At 37.6% G+C, this 19,999-nt stretch overlaps 1 protein-coding gene across 7 annotated transcripts in view; it reads left to right on the top strand.

The window, feature by feature from the left end:
• The window catches only part of ADGRL3 (adhesion G protein-coupled receptor L3), a 902,055-nt gene that overhangs the window by 693,384 nt on the left and 188,672 nt on the right, over window positions 1–19,999 (top strand). The gene's annotated exons all lie outside the window — the stretch shown is intronic.

Raw genomic sequence — 19,999 nt, 5'->3', positions numbered from 1 at the left:
GAAGGAAGGAAGGAAGGAAGGAAGGAAGGAAGGAAGGAAGGAAGGAAATTCCTGTTGTTGGGACTCAGTGTGGTGTTGAAATTGAAAACAACACAGTTCTATAATTGTTGACAGTTTAGTGAAACTGGAGTTGCTTAGATGATGGAAGGTGTCCACCAGACACAAGAAGTTAATGACAACTCAATGAGGGAAAGAAGAGTAGTCTTTTCAACAAATGGTTCTCAGACAACTGGATATCCACATACCAGTGAATGGGGTTGGACCCATACCTTATACTATACACAAAAATTAACTCAAAATATATCATAAATCTAAACATAAGAGCTAAAACTATAAAACTGTTAAAAAAAAAAAAGAAGTAAATCTTCATGACCTTGGATTAAGCAATGGTTTCTTAGATTTAACACCAACAGCACAAGCAACAACAGAAAAATAAGATAAATTGGACTTCATCAAAATGAAAAACAATTGTGCTTAAAAGACACTGGCATGAAATGAAAGGACAATCCACAGAACTGGAGAAAAGATTTGCAAATCAGATATCTGATAAGGAGTTTGTATTCAAAATATAGAAAGAATCCTTACAACTCCATAATAAAAGGACAAATAACCTGATTAAAAAGTGAGCAAAGAGTCTGACCAGACATTTCACCAAAGAAGAAAAACAAATAACCAATAAACACTTATAAAGATGGTCAATATTAGTAGCCATCAGGAAAATACAATCAAAATTATAATACGGTACCACTTCAAAATCATTAGACAACCTGTAATCAAAATGATAGATAACTTTAAGTGCTGGCCAGAATATGGAGAAATTGTAACACTTATACGCAGCTGGTGGGATTATTAAATGCTGTAGCCGGTTTGAAAAACAATCTGGTAGTTCCTCAAATGGTTAAACATAGCATTACCAGATGACCCAGCAATTCCACTCCCAGGTATATACCCGAGAGAAATTAAAAAGCATATGTCTACATTAAAAAAGTGTGCATGGGGGCCGGGCATGGTGGCTCACACCTGTAATACCAGTTGTTTGGGAGGCTGAGGCAGGCAGATCACAAAGTCAGGAGATCAAGACCATCCTGGCTAACACGGTGAAACCCCGTCTCTACTAAAAAATATACAAAATTAGCCAGCCATGGTAGCGGGTGCCTGTAGTCCCAGCTACTCGGGAAGCTGAGGCAGGAGAATGGCATGAACCCAGGAGAGAGAGTTTGCAGTGAGCCGAGACCGCGCCACTGTACTCCAGCCTGGGCAACAGAGCATGACTCCATCTCAAAAAAAAAAAAAAAAAAAGTGTATAGAAATGCTCATAGCAGAATTAGTTATAATAGATGAAATGTAGAAATCATCTGAATTTCCAGCAACAGATTAATGGAATATTATTGTGTGATCGAAAGAAATGAGGTACTGATTCATGCTACAACATGGATGAACCTTGAAAACAACATGCTAACTGAAATAAGCCAGTCACTAAAGACACATACTGTATGATTCCATTTATATGAAATCTCTAGAACAGGCAAATCCATAAAGATAGAAAGTAGATTAGTTATTTTCTAGAGCTGGGAGGTTGGGGAACATGGGAATGACTACTGTTGAGTAAGGGCTTTCTTTTTCAGGTAATGAAATGTTCTAAATTATGTTATATGCACAATTCTATGAATATACTAAAAACCATTGAATTGTACACTTTAGCTGAATTATATGGTATGTGAATTATATCTCGGAAAAAGCTGTCATTTTTAAAAAGCTAAGAAAAAAATATGCAGAGAGGCATGTTATTTTCACTTGCTATCCCCTCTACCTTGTTTATCTGTGTGGCTCACTGCCTCATTGCCTTCAAACGTTACCTTTCAGTTACGCCTGCCTTGATAACTAATCTAAATGTCAAAAATTTATTCTTTATACTTACTACTATCCCAATATTTTACTTATGTTCATATTTATTGTCTACTTCCTTATAAAGTGAGGAATTTTTGTTTGTTTGATAGCTTGCTATAATTCTAGCTTCTAGAAAATGCCTGGCACATAGTGTATGTTTAGTGAAGACTTGAATTGACAGATAGCACTTAGGTCCCAAGCAACCTGGTTTGTATGGACATCACAAGTGGTTCTTAGTGGCTGAATCATAGTGTGTGTCGGATGTGATGATAAATAAGTCAGTAAAGGAAGGGAAAAGCCCTGTGACTGAATATCTTACATAGACATATTAAGTATAGGCAAATAGAGAATGATGGAAGGAAAGTGAACGAGGAAATAAAGTGATAGTCGTGTTGCATTAGTGGCAGTAGAGAATAATGCCTGCCAACATACCATTTCATACCATTTCTTCCTTTCGCCCTTCCTTCCTTCCTTTTTTTTTTCATAACAAGTGGTCTCCGAAATTGTTTTTTTTTTTTTTACTCTCCCACCCTTTCCATAATAGTTTATGTTATCAAGTAGTTAGAAGTATTGGTGACACTAAAGATATATAATTTGTAGGATTAATTTATAATTGTTTATTATTTTATTTGAGACTTTTCTCCCCCAGGTTTAATTCAGACATTTACTTATTCAGTCTCAAGTCAGTTTCTAGTCTCAATGTTAACCTTGTTTAAAAAAAAAAAGAAATTTAGGCAAGATAAAACACTTTGCCATACAGAAAAAAATATGTATGTTTTCCCAACTTTCCTTGATAATTAGCAGCATTTAGATTTCACACCAAAATCAGGGTAACAAGCAATATTCATGGGCAAGGCGAAAAAAGTAGCATTTTTTTATTTGGTTTGAAATTATTATTTAGGCCAAAAGTTGTGAACCTAAACTGATTAGTGTTTATTTTACCCTTTAAAGGAAAAATCTTTTTATTGACCAATAAAGAAATTACAATCCCTTCTTTCAGTTCTTTGTTTAAAATGCACTGTAGTGCTGTATGATTTGCATGTTAATGATGTGAATCTAACTGTATAATAAATAGGAAGGGGAAGATAAAACTTGTTTCAAAGAGCAGGCTTGTTTGTTTTCCTTGATTTCCTCCTTAAATGTTTAACTTGAGAACTCATCTATGAGGTACGCTTATGTGAAAGCTAATAATTTGTGATCACTGAATGGAGTGGCGATGAAGCAAGAAGTTTCATTCTCAGACGTCTCACTCAGAAAGCAACTGGACACTGGGGGCATTGAACATCGTTGAAAGGCAAATATAATGTAGTAAACAAGAGGCTCACAGAGTTTCTTCTGTGCAGTATAATCTCTGAAATCAAAAAGCATGAAGCCTTCACAATTTCTGTTTCTCTCTCCAACTTCCCTCCCTAAGCTAATCCAAGCATGCAATTGAGATGCTTTGTATTTTGTGCTTTGCATTACTTTCCTGATATGTTGTTATGCATGTTCTCCTTAAGTAAAATAGCAAAATAAAACCTTTTTAAATATTAATGTGTGATTTGAGGAAGTGTGTCTTAGACGCATTGAATCACTAGAAATTGAAAAAAGCATAATCTGTATTTCTGAAAGCCATCCAGTTTCCTTTTATTTACAACCTTTGAGCCATTTCACAAATTGAAAAGCAACCATCCAGCCATTTCATGTTTAGATTATTACATATTTAAAAGATCCTAAGACCATTATCAGCATGCAGTAGCCCTCTCACTGAACAAATACAGATTAGAGGTAAATGAAGAAATTCCTCTAAATCATTGTTTCTCAAACATGGGAGATTTTTCCTTCCAAAGGACATTTGACAGTTTCTAGAGATATTTTTGTCACAATGAGGAGTGGCGAGTGCTACTGGCATCTAGTGAGTAGAGTTCATGGCTGCCGCTAAACATCCTACAATGCACAGAACAACCCTTTACACCCTTATTCACACAAGAAAAGAATTGTGTGGCCTAAAATGTCGGTTAGTACCATGTTTGAGAACTCTTGCTCTGAATAAAGATATGAAGCCAGATCATATCCTGAATTTTAAAAGCTTTTCCTATTGTGAAAAGCATTAGGCTTATGTTACTTACTGATAAATAACAATGCTATGTCGAACTTAGTGGCTTAAAACAATACACATTTATTATTTCAGAGATTCTCTGAGTCAGGAGACCAGGTACAGCTTAGCTGGGTCCTCTACAAGCTCACAGTCCTAGTGCCGCTATGGACAAAGTTCTCATCTGAAACCTTGACTGGGGAAGAATCTGTTTCCAAGCTCACGTGGTTGTTGGCAGTGTTCAGGTCCTTGTAGACTGTCAAACTAAGGATTTCAGTTTCTTGCTGGCTGCTGGTCTCAGCAACTTGTCCCATGGCTCTCTTCTTGGGTAGCTCACAACAAATCAGCTTGTTTCTTCAAAGCCATATGGAAAATCTACTTACAAGATTAATGTTAGAGTTTGCTATAATGTAATCAGTGTGCATAATCATATACATTCCACCACCTTAGTCGTATTCTATAAGGTATAAGCAAGTACAGGCTCCACCCACATTCAAGGGGTGGGAATTACACAAAGCTGTGAATATCAGCAAGATGGGCCGCTCTAGAGCTTGTCTGCCCTAGAAAAGTTGTTTTTTCTTCTCTTTTGTTTGCATGTGTTTTTTTTTCATCTAAATAATATTGCTATTTATTTAAAGTTGATAGACTCAATGTGAAAAGTCTGCTAGTAAAATGTACACACTATTATTCAGACAACTAAGAGAAAGGGAGACCACAGAACCCCTTTACATGATAACCATCACCACTTTTTCATTTGTGTAAAATATTTTCAACAACATCAAAATGCTCTTTTATAGTCAACACACAAAATTGCCTAGTTTTATTTGTGCCCTTTTATCTGTAGACCTGCACTTTGTCACTCTTCTTTCTGTTTCATTTTCTTTCTCTCTATAAAAGACTTTCCACGTTATTTAGGGTTGGAGGATTGAGGAATGGAAAAGCCATCCTGGATTTTTCTTCATTGCCAGTGGTAGATGGAAATTGTCTTGCATTAGGAATACATAATTATAAATAGGATAAATGGAATAGTGAAAGACTAATAAGTTAATGTGAATCACATAACACAAAAATAGGTATTGAATCTCTCTCTCCAACCTAAATTTAAATGGACTTGTTATAATAAATTTTGTTTACTAGATCTTTGCTGGAGAACAGTGCCTGTTTATTATACTTTAAGTATAAGCTGAATGTTCATTCCTTGATACTGAACTCTGTTTTCCTTTGCTTGTAATATAAGCCAACTTAATTTCTACATAGTGTTGGAAACTAATTTCAAAAGTGAAATGGTAATACTAAAAAGATAACATTAAATGGATTCATTGTTAAGCAAGGTGACACAAATATTGCTAAACACAAGTTTTATGATTACATTGAATTTTTTTATCCATTGCCTTCTTTTGAGGTCTACAAACAACTAGAGTTCTTTTCAGATAGTATTTCATCTTTTTGATTTGTACTATAAGACATATTCTGTGGTCAACATATGTGATGACTGATAATACTGCATTATGTCAGATTGAAAGTGTACTTTGCACTTTTTTAGGAGATATCAGAATTTCTGTTTTACATAAATTGTACTCAGGCTAGGTGCAGTGGCTTAGGCCTATAGCCTATAATCCCAGCACTTAGGCCAAGGCGGGAGGATCTTTTGAGTCTAAGAGTTCGAGACCAGCCTGGGCAACATAGTGAAACCCTGTCTCAAAAAAAATTAGAAAAGAAAAAAAGAGCTGTATTCATTAATAATTTGGTTTTTAGGAGATGTGGAAATTATACTATCAAATAGGTTTAGATAATTTTTAGATAATTTCTCTATGTGTTTACACTATTTGCATATCTCATATGACTTTTCACATGTATATCAAATATTTAAAACATTTATTCAGCACTTGTTATATATCAGAAACTGTGCTGGGTTGCTGCGTGCTCAATATTACAATATCATTCATAAGTCTGTTTTATTCAGTTTTTTTTTTTTTTTTTTTTTAAAGGAACAACACTTAGTCCAGTTTAGGGATTTGCCCAAAGTTTCACAGCAAGAAAATACAAGAACTGATACTCATGAAGAACTGTTTCTTCCCCTGATGCATGGCCCTGCCTGGCTAGTGGTGTAAAATATGACCGCTTCCCAGCAAGAATGAAATTTTGAATTCTTTTTCTGAATTAATGTCTAGAAAATAGCCATATATTGAATACAAATGTAAGTAATCCAAAAATGACAATTGCATTCTTCTTCTTCTTCTTTTTTTTAATTTTCTGCTTACAATCATTACAAATCACAGATATTCAAAGAATTAGTGGTATAATTAAGTAAAGGGAGTTGGGCCTAGGAGGGAAGAAGAGAGTAGAGAGTATGAGAAATAAATGCCTGGGAGGGAAGAAGACAATAGAGAGTTTGAGAAAGAAATATCCACATCATTGAAGATGAGGGCAGGGGGGCCTTTTAAGGACACAGGAGATAAACCTAGGATGATTAGAAGAGAGAGAGCAAAGGTGAGGAGCTCAAGTGGAACTTTGAGAGGTTGGCAGAACATGGATTGGAGGGCTTTTTACAACAAGTTTGAGGATTCCGAAATGATGAAATTGATGGGAGTTTTTAAAGTGAGAAAACATCAAATTTGCATTTTTCAAAGGTCAGTCCTGCTGCAAGATGAAAGATAGATGGTAGGAAATCATGGGATGATGCAGAGAGATAATTTAACTATTGCTATACACAACATGGGTGGACCTGAAAACATTATGCTTAGTGAAAAAGTCTACCTCAAAAGGTTCCATGCTGTATGATTTCATTTATATAACATCCCTGAAACAGTGAAACTATGGAGATGTAGAACAGTTTGGTGGTTGCCAGGAGATAGGGATAGGAGTGAGTAGTTGGTGTGAATACAAAGGAGTAGCACAGCACAATTCTTTCATAGTGATGAAACTGTTTTGTATCTTGAATGTGGTTGTATGTGATTGTAAGTGGTTATGCAAATCCATACATGAGATAAAATTGCAGAGAAGTACACACATGCACACGTGAATGGAGACTTTTTGAAATGGTGATGTATTAGTTTGCTAAGGCTGCCATAACAAAGTAATAGACACTGGCTGGCTTAAACAACGTAAATTTACTGCCTCACCATTCTGGAGACTAAAAGTCCAAGCTTCAACTGTCTGTAGGTTTGGTTTCTTGCCTCTGTCTTTGGTTTGGAGATGACCACTGTCTCATTTTGTCTTTACATGGTCATCCTGATAATGGTTTGGCTCTGTGTCACCACTCAAATCTCATCTCAAATTGTAATACCCACATATCAGGGGAGGGACCTGGTACATGACCATTACCTTGGGAGGTGACTGGATCATAGGAACAGTTCCCCCATGCTGTTCTCATGATAGTGACTAAGTTCTCACGAGACCTGATGATGATTTTAAAAGTGCTTGTTAGTTCCCCCTTGATACTCTCTCTTGCCTGCTGCCATGCTAGACATGACTTGCTTCCCCTTCACCTTCCACGGTGCTTGTAAGTTTCCTGAGGCTTCCCTAGCCATGTGGAACTGTGAGTCAGACCAATTTGGTATAACTTACCCAATCTCAGGGAGTATCTTTATAGAAGTGTGGAAACGGACGATTCTACATCCTTTTGCTGTGTAATCTGTGTCCTAATCTCCCCTTCTTATAAGGACATCAATCATATAAGATTAGGGACCACCTATGTGACCTCATTTTACCTTAGTTAGTTTTATAAAAGCTCTATATCTCCAAATAGAGTCACATTCTGAGGTACTCAAGATTAGAACTTCAATGTATGAATTTTGGGGAAATGGAGGCATAATTGAGCCCCTAACAGGTGAAAACTGAATAAAGTCTGCAGTCAAGTTAATGATCATGTAATCAATGTTTGGTTTTTTGGGTTTTGTATATTACTATAGCTATAAAAGTCATTGTCACTGAGGGAAGCTGGACTATCTTTGCAAATTCCTGTAAGTCTATAAGTATTTTGATTTTTTTTTTTTTTTTTTTTGAACAAGCCATTGTAATAGAACAGACATATTAGAGTGAAAACAGTCAAAAGATGAAGTAAGGTGATCTCCTCTGGGTACATGAATGATCACATTTGTGAGTCTCAATGTTAATATTTTGGAGTAAATCAAGGTTGTTGATGTTAGAGTTCATTTATTTATCAACTATTATTTGACCCCTCTTCTGTGTCACATGCTGCTCAAGACATTGAGAGTTGTTATCAAGCAAAACAGCAACAGTCTCTGTCTTTGTGGTGCTTTGGGGGTAAAATTTGGTCTGCAGAGTCTTACATAAATTCTTGACATTCCCCTGTATGAAGATCAGTCTATGCTTCCAAGAGGCTAAGGTATGAGTGGAATTCCATTATCACTCATTGACTCTTAAATTATTATTATTTTGACTCTTAAATTCTATGGGCCATCTACAATTATGATTCCAAAATAGTTTGATCTTCTTCATATTGTACATTTTAATATCGATTTAATATGTCCCTTTAAGTTTTTTTTTTTTTGAAAAGATTGTTATATCCTTTATGCCCCAATTTTCTATCATCTGAAATACTGAAATATCATAGAGTAGGCAAGACAATTTGAAGAAATATTTTTCTGTCTTTAGAACTCCCCTGAAACAGAGTTGACAATATATAGGCATAATCTGAATTTGATTATAATGTTACTATTGCTGAATAACATTATATGTTACTGAATAACATATTGTGTGTTGGTATTACTAAAATAAATATAAGAATTCTCATTGATCCTCTGGGAGATTTCCCTAAGCAATCTGCTTCTTTGACCCATTTATTACTACAGGTTGTATATCCCCTTATCTGAAATGCTTGGGAGCAGAAATGTTTCAGATTTCAGACTTTCTCAGATTTTGGAATATTTGCATATACATAATGAGATATCTTAGAGATAAGATCCAAGTCTAAACACGGAATTAATTTATGTTTTATATGTACATTACACATGTAGCCCAAAGGTAATTTTATACAATATCTCTAATAATTTTGTGCACACATCACATGTGGTCAGGTGTGGAATTTTTCACTTGTGACATCAGATTTTGGAGCATTTCCAATTTCAAATTTTCAGATTAGGGATACTTAACCTGAACTTGTGGAAAGCAAGACTCCATATTCTTAAAAAGAAAACAATCAAGAGAAAGCAAAATTGGGAAGTCTTCAGGTCTCATTCTGTCACCCAGGCTGGAGTGCAGTGGAACAATCATAGCTCACTGCAGCCTTGAACTCCTGGGCTCAAGAAATCCTCCCACCTCAGCCTCCCAAATAGCTGGGACTACAGACATGCACCACCATACCTGGCTAATTATTTTAAAAAATTTTAGTACAGACAGGGGGTATTGCTATATTGTCCAGGCTGGTTTCAAATTCCTGAGCTCAAGCAATCTTCATACCTCAGCATCCCAAATTCTTGAGGTTATAGGTATGATGTGCCATGCCCAGCTACTCTATTAATTTAAAAGATGATAGGTAGGCTTGGTTGGCCATGATAGTAGAAAGAAAATAAAGTGATAAATAAGTGATTGAGGAGAAGTTACTGAGTCCTCAACCTACAGACTAACTGCAAATATTTGTCTTAGAGATAAACATTCAGAATTCTGTCTCCAAATCCATATCATCAGAAAATACATTGTCCTGATTACTCAACCACTTAGTCATTAGTTCCAAATAGGTGATTCCTGTTCCTTCTTTTATTTCTAGAGGAAAGTAATTATGAATTAGTGACTAAAAATATGCAAGTTAAAATTTAAAACTCATATTAAGTTTTGTTATAAAATTTAGTCTGGAGTGGGTCATCAAATCTTTAATCCAACTTTATCAAAGTCACAGTGTAATTCAGACATAGTAGTATATATAGATCTTCTGAAAATATACTTTTCAAAATAAATTATAGATATTTATTTTGTCACTCACCCATTTTGCATCTACTGAGTACTTACTACAAGGCAAGTAGTATAAGGAAAACAAAGTGGAATGCCAAATTTCCTTGCACTTAAGAAGAACTGTATAGTTTACATGTGGTTGTGGTAGAATGACTTAATTTATCTATCAAGTGTATACTCTGTACACTGATTATTAAGTGATTTAGAAAGAGTTACAATAGGCCAGGTGTGATGGCTCACGCCTGTAATCCCAGCACTTTGGGAGGCCAAGGTGGGCAGATCACCAGGTCAGGAGATGGAGACCAACCTGGCTAACACAGTGAAACCCTGTCTCTACTAAAATTACAAAAAATTAGCCCGGCGTGGTGGCAGGCGCCTGTAGTCCCAGCTACTTGGGAGACTGAGGCAGGAGAATGGCATGAACCCGGGAGGCGGAGCTTGCAGTGAGCCAAGATTGCACCACTGCACTCGAGCCTGGGGAATGGAGCACCAGACTCTGTCTCAAAAAAAAAAAAAAAAAAAAAAGAAAGAAAGGAAGAAAGAAAGATTTACAATATTTTTGTGGTTTCACTTGAATTCAAGAATCATTTATATGCCAATTATGCAGCTCTTTCTTTTTTGCTATTTAAATTACTTGAAAAAAATGAATGTTTAATGGCCTCACCAGTCTTAGAGAAAATTCAATGAGTCTCATTATTAGATAGTCACATTGAAGAGTCAAGCTTTAACTCTACAACCCACGATGACTCCTTGAGGAGTCTAATTTTAAACTCTTTGAGGAAAGGGGCCTTGTTTTACTCAACCATGTATTCCCATTATAGCACCTAGTTGGATCTCGTGTTTGTTTCATCCTTATGTTTATTTGATGAAAAATCAATACTAATTTTTTTAAAGACATATTTTATGATATGGTACTTGAAAAGTAATACAATCTTCTTTGTCTTCCAGACTCTAAATATAAACAACAAAACAAATAATCAAAATAAGGTCTTACATTTTATCTGACTTAGAAATGAACACATATGTAACGACGACAAATGCATATTTATTCTCTAAGCATCTGCAATAGATCAAAGTTACCAAAAGTGCATTCTTAAAAAGAAAAAAATCTTGAAGCTTAAATTAGAGGCTTGTTTTTACAGTTCACTTTAAATTTTCTATTTCCAAACATAGAGGATAATTTTCTTTTTCTTTTTTTTTGGAAACAGAGTCTAGCTCTGTTGCCCATGCTGGAGTGCAGTGGCACAATCTTGGCTCACTGCAACCTCCACCACCCAGGCTCAAGCAATTCTCCTGCCTCAGCCTCGCAAGTAGCTGGGATTGCAGATGCATGCCACTATGGCCGGCTAGTTTTTGTATTTTAGTAGAGACAGGGTTTCACCATGTTGGCCAGGCTGGTCAAGACGAACTCCTGACCTCAGGTGATCTCCCTGCCTTGGCCTCCCAAAGTGCTGGGAATACAGGTGTGAGCCACCTCGCTTGGCTAATTTTATTTTTCTTGAATTTATTTTAACTTTATACTTATTCATAACTAAATCTTCCACAGCATTTATATTCTGGTATCCCTTTATCATCATACTTAAATTATAATTCACAAGTTAATATAAAAATATGTGTCTCGGCCGGGTGCAGTGGCTCAAGTCTGTAATCCCAGCACTTTGGGAGGCCGAGACGGGCAGATCATGAGGTCAGGAGATCGAGACCATCCTGGCTAACAGGGTAAAACCCCATCTCTACTAAAAAAATACAAAAAACTAGCCAGGCGAGGTGGCGGGCGCCTGTAGTCCCAGTTACTCGGGAGGCTGAGGCAGGAGAATGGCGTGAACCCAGGAGGCAGAGCTTGCTGTGAACTGAGATCTGACCACTGCACTCTAGCCTGGGTGAAAGAGCAAGACTCCGTATTAAAAAAAAAAAAAAAAAAAAAAAAGTGTCTCTAGAAATATTAGGCAATAACTTCAGTAACTAGGTAACAATAATGTCAAAACTCGAGAAGTAAAATACAATATTGAGGCTAGCCCTAGGAAATGACTCTAAATCTATACCAATTCAACTACTTATGCCCTTGGTATGTTTTGTTGTTCACTGAAAAATCAATCAACTCTGATTCAGTTGAACTGAATCTCCCAGTTTATTTATTTGTTTTTATGTTTTTCGCACTCCCAAAGTTTATTTGACATTCCCATCAATTACAACTTTTAGCAATTTCACAGTAATGAGAACACTAACATAACTGTATTAACATTTTTCATACTGCTTGGGGTCAGTATATTTATTTGATTGTTTCAAGTTTAAACAAGTAATAATAATTGAAATGGAGCTATAGAAGAATTTGTATAAGAAGAGCAAATTCATTTCACTACAATGAAGACGCGAACATTAGTTTAATTCAGCCAACAATGACTGAAGGGCTACCACGTGCCAGTAAGGATCATGGTATCCATACTCAAAAGCCACCGCCACCTCTCTCACACCCCCATGCTGTATTATGTATGTTTATATCCATATCATTCTAATTGTCATTATCACCATTACCACCACAGATGTTTAGCCAAATAGGTACACTGACTCCCCTCTCATTCAATCACTCTTCAACACAACAACTCAAGTGATACTATTAAGCGAAAGTTTTATCACATCATTTCTCTGCTGAAAACCTTCCAGTGGCTTCCCACACCACCCAGAGTAAATGCCAAAGTTCTCACCATAGCCTGTCAACACCCATATGCTGTAGTCCTCATCATCTCTCTGTCCTCATTTCATACTGCCTTTCATATGACTCACATGCTATGCTCCAGCCACATTGCTACCTCACTATGTCTAGCCCTTTGCAGATGCTATTCCCACTGCTTAAAAAGTTATTTACATCTCTCATTTTGCTGCTTTTATCAAAATCTTTATTGTCATCTTAACAGTCAGGCTATGCTTGACATCCAGTTAATACTTGCAACTGAGCATGGTGGCTCACGCTTATAATCCCAGCACTTTGGGAAGCTGAGGTGGTGGATTGATTGAGGTCAGGAGTTCAAGACCAGCCTGACCAACATGGTGAAACCCTGTCTCTACTAAAAATACAGAATACACACACACACACACACAAATTAGCCGGGCATAGTGGCAGGTACCTGTAAACCCAGCTACTGGGGAGACTGAGTCAGGAGAATCACTTGAACGCAGGAGGCAGAGGTTGCAGTGAGCTGAGATTGTGCCACTGTCTTCCAGTCTGGGCATCAGAGCGAGACTCTGTCTCAAAAAACAAAACAAAACAAAAAATCCTGCAATTCCCCTCCCCCAATACAGCGTATCCCCCTCCTCTGCTTTTCTTTTTTTTTTTTTTTTTTTTTTTTTTGAGACGGAGTCTGGCTCTGTCGCCCAGGCTGGAGTGCAGTGGCCGGATCTCAGCTCACTACAAGCTCCGCCTCCCGGGTTTACGCCATTCTCCTGCCTCAGCCTCCCAGGTAGCTGGGACTACAGGCGCCCACCACCTCGCCCGGCTAGTTTTTTGTATTTTTTAGTAGAGACGGGGTTTCACCGTGTTAGCCAGGATGGTCTCGACCTCTGCTTTTCTTCTTCTTCTTATCCTTAACACTTCTTAATATCTAATGCATGTTTTTTCTTTTATCCTATTTACTGTCTGTATCTCCTACTAATATAAGCTCTATGAGGTCAGATATTTTTATTTTTTTATTTTTTTATTTTTTTTTTTTTTTTTTTTTTTTTTTTTTTTTTTTTTTTTTCTTTTTTGAGGCAGAGTCTTGCTCTGTCGCCCGGACTGGAGTGCAGTGGCCGGATCTCAGCTCACTGCAAGCTCCGCCTCCGGGGTTTACGCCATTCTCCTGCCTCAGCCTCCCGAGTAGCTGAGACTACAGGCGCCCGCCACCTCGCCCAGCTAGTTTTTTTGTATTTTTAGTAGAGACGGGGTTTCACCGTGTTAGCCAGGATGGTCTCGATCTCCTGACCTCGTGATCCGCCCGTCTCGGCCTCCCAAAGTGCTGGGATTACAGGCTTGAGCCACCGCGCCCGGCTATTTTTATTTTTTGTTGTTTTCATGGTTTACTTCTGTATCCCCAGCACTTAGGATAGTAGTTGGCATGTGGTAAGCAATCAATAATTCTTGGTTGAGTTAAGGAATAAATAACAATATTGCTACTAATAGAAAACATTTATTAAGCTATTTTTTCTCTGCCATATACTTTGCTAGGTACTTTAAATGCATATTTCCATTTTTCTCCTCAAATAAATGCAAATATATTATTATCTGTGTTTATCAGGTGAAAAAAATCTAAGGCACAGAGAGGCATTACAATTTGTCCAAGGTTACATCGCTTTTAAATGATGGAATGTTTATTTCATTATATTGTAAGGAGATATGTCTGTTACTACTACAGTCTTTCATTAATTCGAATAGTCTCATTATTTTACCCTTTAACATCTCATGAGTTGGGATGTGCTTAACCATTGAAGACACGTCAGAGTTAAATTGACAGAGATTTTGTTTTTTCTTTCTAAGTGGTACATAGAATAATTGATGATGTTGTAGCATCCATAAGATACAGTTTATTCAATCTTCTTAAGAGTAGTACTCTTTGCTTCATCTCTGAATCCCTGATGCCCAGCACAATGTGTAATGCAAGACAAATATCAATAAATATAGGCTGAATGAACAGAGTTTGTATATTTCTCCTCTTTGTATTTTCTATTTTCTTTGGTAGCTTTTTCTATAAGGCTTTTTAGAGAAGGTTTCCATGAGAGCAAGGAACATAACAATTATTATTCAACATTTTATTCCCAATATAATACCTGTCACATGATAGTTGATTAATAAATATGGATGGAATAAATTAATCTTATAATTCCCAGAGCTGAGCTCTCTCACAAGCATATAACATATGCCATATTCTGACACTTTTTAAAAATGACTTCAAACCTTTATCAGTTCATCAGAAAATATGGGTACGTATGGGTTCTTGAGTCAAACTACCTGCATTAAAATTCTGGCTCTACCACTTGTGAATGCTATGAGATTGGGAAATTTATTTAACCTCTCCGTGCCTCAGTTATGCATCTAGAGCATTAGAACATTGCTTGGTGCATAATAAATGCTCAAGAAATGCGAGAGTTTATTTCACACTATTGTTTGTTCATTATTTATTGCCTTATTTGTATGCTGAATACTATAGCAAGCTTTGTGGAATCAACAGTTTTTCCTTAGGTGGTCCTGAACCCTTACTTAGGGGATTTAAAATGCCATAAACAAAAATAAATTAGCTCTGTAAAGATTACTTCCTCTACTGTCAACTGCAGTGAGCAGGCTGCTTTCTATTATTATTATTATTATTATTATTATTATTAATTTATTTATTTTTTAAGACAGAGTCTCCCTTTGTCACCCAGGCTGGAGTGCAATGGTGCGATCTCGGCGCATTGAAACCTCTGCCCGCCGGGTTCAATCCTCAGCCTCTGGAGTAGCTGGGATTACAGGCGCCTGCCACCACGCTCCGCTAATTTTTGTTTGTTTTTGGTAGAGACAGGCTTTCGCCATGTTGGCCAGCCAAGTCTGGAACGCCTGACCTCAGGTGATCCGCCCCGGTCGGCCTCCCAAAGTGCTGGGATTATAGGCGTGAGCCACCGCTCCCGGCCAAGACCCAACTCTTAACTGTAATAACTTGGAATATTAAGAACCTGAACTTGATCCGTAAAAAAACAGCCTGGCCGGGCACCGTGACTCACGCATGCAATCCCATGACTTTGGGAGGTCTAGACGGGTGGATTACTTGAGGTCAGGAGTTCGAGAACAGCCTGAAGAACATGGTGAAACCCCGTCTCTACTAAAAATACAAAACTAGCCGGGCGTGATGGTGCATGCCTGTAATCCCAGCTACTCAGGAGGCGGAAGCAGGAGAATCGCTTGAACCCTGGAGGCGTCGGTTGTGGTGAGCTGACATCGTGCCATTGCATTCCAGCCTGGGCAACAAGAGCGAAATTCCTCAAAAAAAAAAACAAAAAACAAAAAAAAACCGGTGGGTCTCCTTAACAGTGCACGTGTTGTTTCGTTGTTCTACTTATGAATTTGTAACCTTTGGAGAATTACTGAATCTCTTGGTGACTCAGTTTTGCCATCTGTAAAATAATGATAATTAATAGCGCCTTCTAACAGATTTGTTGTTCTAATGAAATGGGTTAGTCCTTGTAAAGTGTTCAGAATATTGCCTGGTCCATAATAAGTGCACAGTAAGTTCTCAGCAGGTCTGGACCATAGTAAAGCCTATAAAAGCCTACGGGAGCAGTATTTGGGACAAATTAATTTCCAAATCCATTAAAATGTTTACATATGTTTACATATGTGTTAAAGTTTCAACAGCATTGGCCTAGTGGACAGGGAGAGATTTTAATAGACCTGGATTAGAATCGTGGTCCTATCAATTGCCAGCTATGTAAACTTGGGCAAATTATTTAATTTAACCTATTTCATCTCTGAAATGAAGATGAGTATGCTTACCAAAAAGTTGCTGGGAGTACTAAATTAGAGAGTACACAGGTAAAACATTCAGCACAGTTTCTGGCATGGTAGGGGCTAAATATGCACCAGATAATACAAATAAATGCCCCCCAAAATCTTACATGATATAGCCACTACAATTTTATGTTTATTAAAACAGCTTCCTCAATCTCCTAGCCATGAGAGAACTAGAAAATATAAATGGATCCAATTACAAAAATAAATATACTTTCATATTGCTGATAGTCTGTGGAGTTTCACTATCTCAGGAGGCCATGGAGCCAAGTATTAAAATGAATTCCGAAGAGAACTGGATAATTTCATGACTGATAATATGAATGCTTCTTTTTAAAAACTAGACGTAATCAAATCTGCTGCCACCAACTGATAGCTATGGGGTCTCAGGCAGAATTTCCTCTTTCTACCCAGGGCACTGCACAAGTAGCCAAAAGCTATTGAGAGCATTGTTATGGTTTCAGATTTCTTATTTCCTCTATTAGGCCCTTGGGGAGGTTTCTTCAGTAATGGACTTTGGATGTAAATGAACGCTAGAAGGGTGGGGAGAAGGAAATGCTTCTGTAGTCAGCCAAAGGATTGTCTACTAGAGTGAAGTTAGAGCAAAAGAAAGATTTGTAAAGGGAAAACCATGAAGGAAGGTACATATTTAGAGAGCAAAGGAAAACATGAAGGAGGATAAAAAAGAAAATGAATGCATTTTATGAGTAGAAGGTAAATCTTTCTTCTCTTGTGCAGTTTAGACTACGTTTGTTTATTTGTTTGTTTGTTTGTGACAGAGTCTGCTCTGTGGCTCAGGCTGTAGTGCAGTGGGGCAATCTTGGCTCATTGCAACCTCCACCTCCTGGGTTCAGGCGATTCTCCTGTCTCAGCCTCCTGAGTAGCTGAGACTATAGATGCCCACCACCATGCCCTGGCTATTTTTTTCTTTTTTTGTATTTTTAGTAGAGATGGGTTTCACTATGTTGGCCAGGCTGCTCTCAAACCCCTGACCTAGGGGAATCTGCCCGCCTCAGCCTCCCAAAGTGCTGGGATTACAGGCATGAGCCACTGTGCCCAGCCTAGATTATCTTGGATTGTATAATTTTATATTCTCTCTTAAGTATTAATTTTTTTTAGAAGATGCCCATCCCAAATAATAAAAATGTTTGTGATCAAGAATAGTAATATTTTACTAGATTATTTTCATTTCCTTCAGCTTCTTCTTAAAGTGTTAAGGAAGACTTATAATTATTCATAATCATGAAATCATTGAGAATGACATTTTTAATAGCACAGTATTAAAAACATGGAATATAGAGTCAGAGAATCCCTGTTTAGTTACTACTTGTATGATTATAATGCACTTACTGTTTGGACGAACCGAGGCAAGATGGTGCACTTCTGGGTTCTTCTTCACCACCAACTCTTCCCGCGCGCGCGAAAATGCAGCCAGCGCCCGGGAAGGTGCAGACCAACTGGGCATGCGCCAGGTGACGTCAATTTGAAGAGACCAAGATTTACCTGGTCGCACCTGCGGAACGCCCCTGACACGCCCATGCCCCACCTATTGCCCTCCCACTCCTAGAAAAGCCGCTCTCCGCCATTGAGCCACGCGACCTTCTCACAGCCCGGCGGCCTTCTTGCAGCCGCACTCCTGTCGGGATGTCGGGACTGTGGGAAGTCCGTCCGAGAGCCCCACGGGGGGACTCTGCCGGCCTCCTTCCCCGGAGGCCGACAGACTTCTCCCGCACACCTTAGGTTACCAAAATAAACGTGCAGTTTTGCTGTTACACTTGCCTACCCGCTGGTTCTTTTGCGCCCGCTCGGCTGGTCTTAGAAAAACAAGACACTTACTAGTTGAGCCTATATTTTCTCATTTTTAAAACTAGGAATATATAGTAATAATTACACTTTTTTTGGTCTGAATTAAATGAGATGATAGTAACTTTAAAATATTGCAAAATGAGCCAGATGTTGTGGCTCACACTTGTAATCCCAACACTTTGGGAGGCTGAGGAGGGCAGATCACAAGGTCAAGAGATCAAGACCATCCTGGCCAACATGGTAAAAACCAGTCTCTACTAAAAGTACAAAAATTAGCTGGGCGTGGTGGCACGTAGTCTCAGCTGCTCGGGAGGATGAGGCAGGAGAATCACTTGGACCCGGGAGGCGGTTGTTTCAGTGAGCCAAGACTGCACCACTGCACTCCAGCCTGGCAACAGAGTGAGAGTCCGTCTAAAAAAAAATAAATAATAATAATAATTGCAAAATGTAAAGAACTTTACAAATGTTTATTTTCACTGTTTTCTATTATTGTACTCCAGAAGTTATAACTCATACTAGCATTCAAAATAATGCTTATACTTTTCAAGGCAGGCTGAAGGAAAAAAATTAAGCAAAATGAATCAAATTCTAAGAAAGAAACAAGTTATGAACAGTGAATTTCAAAGGACAGGAGAATTAAAATTTTCTTTTGGAAGTACGATTATGAGGGTAAAATGCTAAGAAGGAGTTTTTTTTAGTTATTTTTATGAAAATACTAGTCCGTATAAGCACAATGAGCACAAAAACAGTGACGAAATAAGGAAAATTGCAAAACTTTAATAAAATGTCATATGTAAATAGTCACTCAAACTTAATTTCTTTTAGACAATAACTTTTCTCTGATATACAACCATACAAAGCACTTATAACACATAGTTTTATTAAGCTAGTTATGTCATCAGGTAGGATTCAATAACAGTATATATTGAAAAAAAGTGTCATGTCACCTCTCCATTGCTGGAATATAAACTTTCATAGCCTATAATATGGGCTAGAACTTTGCCAATCAGTGACTGTTCAACATATCTAGATTTGTTTTTCTCTTGTATTTAGCAATAAGATGAATCCTTTCTTGGGCACTGGTGACAGCATGTCTATCACTAGGATTTATTCTGCCAAAAGTTGGCATTGAACAGAGCCTGCGATAGTCTTACATAGCAGTGAATGGAAAGGTGGGTATGGGGGATCAGGGATAGCCTTTAAAATCGATTTTAATTCTGCTTAAAATTAAATGGAATGGTATGACCCTGCTTGTAGACATCTCTCTGTGGCACAATTCCATGAAAATAAGTTCTATATTGATCCCTAACGTTAGTATGTCTATTAAACTAAGTCCTTCCAATGTATTTCATAACAAATTGAAATTTTTAAAAAATACTGTGTCATTGTTATTGCTTCATAAGAGTTTAAATCTGATTGTTCTGAGATATGATCATTTGGGGGAAAGGGAGCTTAATTTTCTTCCTGAATATTTCCTGGACAATGTAAAATGCATTTAAGAAATAAATTTTCCAGTCTATCAATTGTACAAACTCTTAACCACCCCATTTGCTTGTCCTACCATTTATCCTTTATCTTCTTTTGTAATGCTTCTCTTTTTGTGTGATACTATACCCTTCACTGCCTTCTTGACCTAATCCTGATGTTCATCTCCCTTTCCTGAGAGCTCATTTACTTCTAGTCAGGCACAATGCTAAAAGCTAAGGAACGAATCCTGACAAAACACATGTTAGTGTATAACCCAGTCTTGGTAAATTTGGAAAGGCTCCTTGATGGAGATAACATCCAAGCTAAGCCGAAAGGATAAATAG

The sequence above is a fragment of the Piliocolobus tephrosceles genome, chromosome 3 (genome assembly GCF_002776525.5).
Source record: "Piliocolobus tephrosceles isolate RC106 chromosome 3, ASM277652v3, whole genome shotgun sequence".
Taxonomy (NCBI): Eukaryota; Metazoa; Chordata; class Mammalia; order Primates; family Cercopithecidae; genus Piliocolobus; species Piliocolobus tephrosceles.
Note: the sequence above shows the minus strand (reverse complement) of the source record. Positions and strands in the feature narration are given on the sequence as shown.